The 6,833-nt window shown below is 50.1% G+C and overlaps 1 long non-coding RNA gene across 1 annotated transcript; it reads right to left on the reverse strand.

Annotated features, from left to right (window-relative positions):
• Positions 1–2,164: 2,164 nt before the first annotated feature.
• On the reverse strand, positions 2,165–6,339 carry LOC311424358. Its single transcript, XR_014686069.1, has 2 exons — positions 5,987–6,339; positions 2,165–4,385 (listed from the first exon to the last, which is right to left on the reverse strand). It is a non-coding gene; the product is annotated as an uncharacterized lncRNA (long non-coding RNA).
• Between the last annotated feature and the right edge of the window lie 494 nt (positions 6,340–6,833).

A 6,833-nucleotide genomic window follows, 5' to 3' on the forward strand; every position in this document is an offset into this window, starting at 1 on the left:
CCAGCCTCGAGTATAACATTAACCATCAAAGCACGATTTCACCCACGGTCAATTAAACCAGGATTCATCTGGCCTGACATCACCGAGTAAAATCCATCCTGGACTCAGGGACACGCGGCTGAGAAGAGGTGGGAGCCGAACGGGGGCTCTGCAGGACGGACAGCAGCTGCTGCCTTCGGAGGTGGACGCTCGGCGTGCTCTTCCCCTCCACCAGCACAGGGCACAAAGGGTAATGCAGCAACTGCTTGATGCACATTTGCCTTTCTTCACCTTGGCGGTGTGATGGTGGGGTCCCGGGGAGCTCCTCAGGTGTCCACAACAGGTCTGAGCATCCAGACCTGCTCTTCTCAACGCTGAGCTCCACGGGCTGGAGGAGAAGTCAGGGCATCAGCGCTCCCTCCTCCAGCTGCAGCCCTTCTCCTTTTGGCTCCTGCCTCTTCTTCCCCTGTTCCCTGGACGAAAGGGCGAACTGAGACGTTTATTAGGTCTTAAATACCTAGAAATCAAACAGTGAGACACCCTCTGCCAAACACCAGGATTTAAAGGATGCGGTCGTAACCAGCCGGACCCGGTGGCTGCGGCGCAGGCCTGACTCGCCTGGCTCCACGTAACCCAGCAGCAAGGCCGGGGAGAGCACGCAGAGTTCATGCCTCCTCGTTTAGCGCTTTAATCATTAGACAGGCGCTCCCCACAGCGGGCTCCGTGGGCTCGGCGGGTTAAAGTGTAACTGCCCCCCTCGGCAGCCCCTGGCCAGGAGCCCCAGCTCGCCTGACCGCGGGCTCCAGCTCCCCACACCGGGCCTGCCGGCTCGGGCAGGGATGGCACACGGGGGGTGGTAGGTGTCCCCAGGGCCAGCACGGGGCACCGAGCCCATGCTGGGGGTCCGGGGCTATGTGGTTAGCGGAGGCGTGAGGCCACGGCCACTGCCATAGCCAGACGGTGAGGTAATCTGCCCCCAGCCCCCTCCTCTCGGACCAAGCCTCTCGGCCTCTTCTGCTTGGCTTAGACCCCAAGGCGAGGAGTTGTGCATCCTTTCCAAAATTTTTATCGGCATGAATTATGACAACTCTGGATATTCTTGTTGTCTGTCCGAATGGCCAATCCCTTCCTCAAGTCTTACTTAATTCTTGGCCTCGGCTGCTTCCTGTGGTAACAAGCTCCGCAGCATAATTAAACCTGGTCTGGGACAGCAACCGCGCCAATGGCTTCAGCAGGGGCAGCAGCGCATGTGTGTGCATGTACACATGTGTCCATGTACCTGGGTGTGCACACGTGTGTGCAGACTGGGGCATGCAGGGGGAGCAAGCATTACCTTGCCACAACAGGACCAACCCCAGGAAGCAGCCACTCCATCAAGCCCTCCATCCAGATCAGTGCCACGATGCTGATGTCCCATGAATCTGGCAAGATGTCCCCAAACAGCAGAGCATTCGCTGTTGGTTTGGGGGAAAGGCCACCAGGACTCCATCAGAGACAGCGGAGGGGCTCACATCAGTGGGTAGTGGCAGAGGCTGGGGCTAACAGGGGCAGCCCCTTCTCCCTGCCTGGGCCCCAGGCCCCGTGTCACAGCCCACAGCAGCTGTACCCAGCCCTATCCCTAGGTCTTATGCCCCATGGAGGTTTCCTTTCCACAGGGACCTCCCCGTTGCTTCAGCTGTGTGTGTACAAGGTCGGTGGGCATCCTCATCCTCCCCTTCACCCTGCTGAGAGCCTCTCCACACCACTGCTGGCACGGGGTGATGCAAGCTGGCTTTTGGGACAGGCATCCTAGCTGGGCAGGTGGCCGGGAATGTGCTGATGGCATCAAACCAGGAGGGTGTGACTGGTGCCACCAGGGTGTTTGGGAACTGGGCAGTGCTGGGTGGGCAGGATGTGTCACCATGCAGGTGGGGAGGGTGGCACAGGGTGGCGATGCAGGGGGTGGCCAGGAGGGACGTGATGCTTGTCTGCTGGGCACGCAACTGCCCCTGGGTAGAGCTCACACAGCCCCAAGACAAGTGCTATTTAAAGCCAGCAAAACCACAGCACGCTGCCTGCTTTTATTTCTGGGTCCCACAAAGCCCTGAGATGAGCTGAAGAGCGTAAGCAAGGCTTGGGGTGATCTCTGTAGCTGCTGGTTTGGCTGCCTGCAAACCAAACAAATGACAATCAAGCCTTTGTGTGAAAATCATTGCATTGTGTTGGCTCCAGAGCGTCCTTTGATGACAAATGCCTTTGGTTAATAGTCTCACCTTCACAGCTCAGCCCAAGGGGAACATAAAAACAATTCTTAGACACAGTGGTTTTTAAACAAGTATGTATAGCAGTGGTAATATTGGGCTTACACAAACATCAGCATTAAAGTTTCCTTGTCTGCCTATTTTGTGTGCTATTACAACTGAAGCACCAGTGCAGCCACAAGACACGAGGAGAAGAAACCACGTGGCAGAAGATGGTTCTCTTTATAGGCACTTAGATGTTGTGTTGACTGTGTCTAAGGGCCCAGGCACTAGACAAAAGGGTTGCACACAGATACTGGTGCTCCCCCTGCACATTTCAAGGGCTCAGTCAGGAAAATTGTGCCCACAGTGTATATTTGTGCATGCAATGAGCTAAAGACTTAAAACAAGTTCCAGCTTAGATTGCAGTCATTTATCCCTGTAAGGGTAAAATTAAAGCCAGAGTTGTCCCATGTAGTTTAATTGTTTTTGTGTTCCCTCTTTTCTCTGGTCAACTTCCTTAAGAAAGTCATGAATGAATTTGCAGCTCGAGGCACTGATCTTCCAGGATGCACAGAACACCTACTGGCTAACACCAGCCACGGCATCTGAAGTTGAGCCAAAATCACTAAATACTTCAACAGATCCTGGGACTGTAATTATATACACCTGCCAAAGAGGAAAAAAAAAGAAAACCTTGTGATTCATGCCCCAAAACATGATGCTAGCTCACACACACCAGATCTTGTTTTCACTTGGGAGGCTTTTTGTTTGGTGGATTTGATTCTTATTTCAAGGCTTTCAAGTTCACCGAACCTCCATTTTTCTTTGCCTCTCTCCAGCAATGAGAGCTGGATTTTTTTCTCTCTCTCTCTTTTTTTTTTTTTTTGGTACATTCAGCTGGGGACCTTCTTTCCCTTGCAGTGCACTGGGGCTGTGTTTTGAAGAGCCAAGCATCATGAAAGATCATCACATCATGTTCAACACTTCCAAGTTGTGTCTGGTGTATCATCTATTTTATAGAAGCATGAATAACCTGTGCACAAAACCCTATAGGGAATGAATGGGTTTTTGGGTGGTGCAGAGGGCCCAGATCTATCTCTGTTGATATTTAATGAATCTATAAAACTGGGCTGTAGGGCTGACTGCATCACTCATTGCCAGAGTTGTAGGAACCTTTCCAAGCACATGAAAGAGATACTCCAAGCATCAGTCACCATCTGCATGTCAGGCAAGGAAAAGATATGTGTGGACAGAACCCTAGCAAAGACAAAGAGGGGAAAGTGACCTTCAAATACTTCTTTTGCTGATTTGACCTCTATCACCTTTAATTCCCTTGGCTCTTCCTTGCTGAGGAGATGCTAGCAGTTAATGGTATCAGCACTTCAGTAAGGATGTGCTTTGAGAGACCTGAGAGGCAGGAATCTGGTCATGGCTGGCTCTGAGCTGGGCATGAAGCAATTGCTGCTCCCCTGACTCTTCGCACGGTCAGAGATTCCCAGATGATCCCTTACAGCCTCGCTGCACAGTGCCAGGCTGCAACACACCCCGCAGCCACGCAGCTCAAAAGGTCTCCATCGCGTCTGAACTTGCCGAGATATCATCTTAAGATTGCACACGTAATGATGAGCACAAGCGATATTGTTGTGCTGAACAAGGTCTCTTCCCCGAAAAACAAAAACAGGGAAAGTTGGCGTCATCGTCTCTAACCCCTGTCGCTGCTCAGCCGTGAGCAAGTGCAAAGAAAAGCTCTGGGTCAGCGTTAGCTGGGTGACTTTGCTGTGTGGGTCTAAGACTGATTTCCCAATGAAGTCACACTCCAGTCTGTCACCTCACACAAAAGGGAGCCTCTGGGTCATCCGTGGTGATTTTTGTCTGCAGCTCTATAGATAGCTTTGATCTGCTCTTCTGACAGATGAACATAAATAATTGTGCCGCCGCTGTTGTTTTCAGGAGTCATCACTTCATGCACAATGGGATCAAATTAAAGCCTCCAACCGTAAGGGCGCAGATCAGCCTTTCACTGCCACCTTGAAGTCATTACACCCCACTTGGGTCACTCACAGGCCGGGGAAGGTTGCAGGGGCTGATGTGGCACCAGGAGCTCCACATTTGACATCGACTTTGTGGCAAAACACTTTGTCCTGCCATGGCACTTCTCTGCCTCTCCTCGCATCTCTAAAATCACTGGAAAAAACAGGGGCCTTACAGCACTCTGTAACTGGAAAAGCTCACAAAAGAGTTTGCAAAAACCAGAGAGGACTGAGCAGTTTGGTTCCTGTTTTCACTTCAGCCACCAGCAGCACCATTTGCTCCGGGGCAGCAGCTCCTCCATCTGTCATGCCCATCCGATAACTTCAGAAGTAACCAGCAAACCCCTCCACTTTAAAAATTCAAAACTGTTAAACTTAAGATAAAAAAAAAATAAATGTTGTTTTCTGAGACACACCAAAAGCTGACAGTACTGAAGAGTTGGAAGCCACCGCCTTAGAGCATTTTGCTAGCCTGTCATCCGAGCAGACAATGCAAGCAATTGAGTTACTGCCCCTTCACAAATTGCTGCAAGTTAGCTGTGCTTTAGCAATTGGCAGAATGCATGCTCTTACCCCAGTGCTAATCTAAGGCAAGTACGTCAGCCTGAACAGTAGCTGCCAGCTACCATTGTCCTCTCCTCGCTTGCTGAGTAGCAGAAAGACCTTGCCACGGTCATATATCATTCTCAGTGGAGATTCTTGTTTGTCCATACAATCCTCTGTTGTAGGACCTACTCGTATGCAGCGAATCAAGGTAACAGCATGACTTCCCGCTTATCCCGGGTCATTTTACATCTCTGGGAGCCCTGAGACTCTGCAAAAACACCAGTACTCACCGGTCACGCCAAGCACAGTAAATAGGACATCTTGGGAACAGAGCCAAGCCCATCAATATCTCTGTAGCATAATGTAGCTGAGGTGGTAGCAAAGTGTTTAAGTAAACAAAACCAAAAAAAATCCACCCCACTTAACAACAACACAAAAGAAGAAGCTAAAGGAGGGCCAAGCAATCTCACTCCCGTCTTCAGTAAAGATCCCTGTCCTCTACTGAGCACTGACCTTTAATGAAGCCAGTCTTCTCTGTGTGTGCTCTGCCCAGAACAGGCAAAACCAGCCACGAACTGCACTCTCTGGCCAGGGCTTTGCATCCATCCCCACCCACAATAACCCAACACAAAGCTATGTTTCCTAAGAGGAGAAGAGAGGAATGATTTTTACAGTTTCTGGTAAAAATTGTGGTGTTTTCTGCTGCAGCTGGAAGCATCTTGGAGCATTTACTATTAATATCAAGCAAGTGCTGATAACGCTCAGGTTGCAGGCTGCCTGGTCCAGGTGGAGTGACGGTTTTATTGTGCTTTCACATTTGATCTTATCTGCAGTAAGCGATGCACAAAGCACCTTCCCTGTGAACAGCCAAGCGTCCCTTGGCTCCAGTGGGTGCCACGGATGGGTGCTGCTGAGCCCCAGCGAAAACAGCCTCATGCAGCTACTGCTTGGGCTGAGAAAACAACCCTGAAGCTGAAGTGAGCTACTTTACAGCAGCCCAGAGTATCAGAACAACATACTCCTGATTTCAACATGGCAATAAATCAAGGGAACCTTGGTAGCCACACTTTGCTTGCTCCAACTTTAATGATTATTACCACCAAAATACTAATAGAAATTATTAATGGTAAATTAATCTAAACCACAGCAGCAAGAACTGCAGACTGAAGTCAAACAAGGACCAAAAAATAAGATGCTGAAATCACTTACCTCCTTCTGCACTTCACACTCAGTCTTTAAGTCACACATGCATGTATTTCACATGTCCTTCAAGTCATTAAGCACCTGACAGAGCATACCACTGCTCCTACCAACAGCAGTGTAGAAGCAGATGCAAAAATTTGCCCCCTCTGTGGGACAGCGGTCACTCCAGCAGGCAGAGCCTCATATGTATTATGCAAGACTCTGTAGGAGGATGGAGTAACCTGGAATAGCCTGGCTGAGAAAGGCAATGGATTTAGGAGCCAGCAAGGAAAACCAGAAAAAGCACATCACTACCACCACACTAACATCAAGCCAACTGTCCCTCTAAGTCTTTGCCTCCCTAGCAAGACTCAAACAGCTGAGATGCTAGAGGAGGGTTTCAGTTGCCAGACCCATTGGGAACAGGTGGAGGCAATTCAGTCAAAGACCCACCAGGTGTGGAGGTGCCCGTGTGTGGAGGCAGAATCAGGGCTGCTCACAAGCACTGCTGAGTCGTGGAGGGCTTTGCAGCCTCGCACATCCCTGCCAGGTGTTTGGTGGAGAGGTGTTGGACACCTCTGCCAAGAGGAAGAGATGAGCACTGAAGCACAGTGAAGGCTTGGGCACATCCAGGGGTATGGCTGAAGGGAATTAGATTGCATTTTTATACCTGCAAAACTAAGCTGAGACAAACATCCAAATAAGTGCTTGATACACATATCCCCCAAATAAAAAGATTTTTCTCATAGGCCTGAACGAAGGAACACAAGCACAGAGAGATGTTCCCAAATTTAGCTCTGGATCTGGATGATATATATGTGCTTGCTGTGCCAAACTAAATCCCCTGTTCCAGGCACTTGTGAGCTGTGGAATT

The sequence above is a fragment of the Aythya ferina genome (assembly GCF_964211825.1).
Source record: "Aythya ferina genome assembly, chromosome: 1".
In the NCBI taxonomy this organism is placed as follows: Eukaryota; Metazoa; Chordata; class Aves; order Anseriformes; family Anatidae; genus Aythya; species Aythya ferina.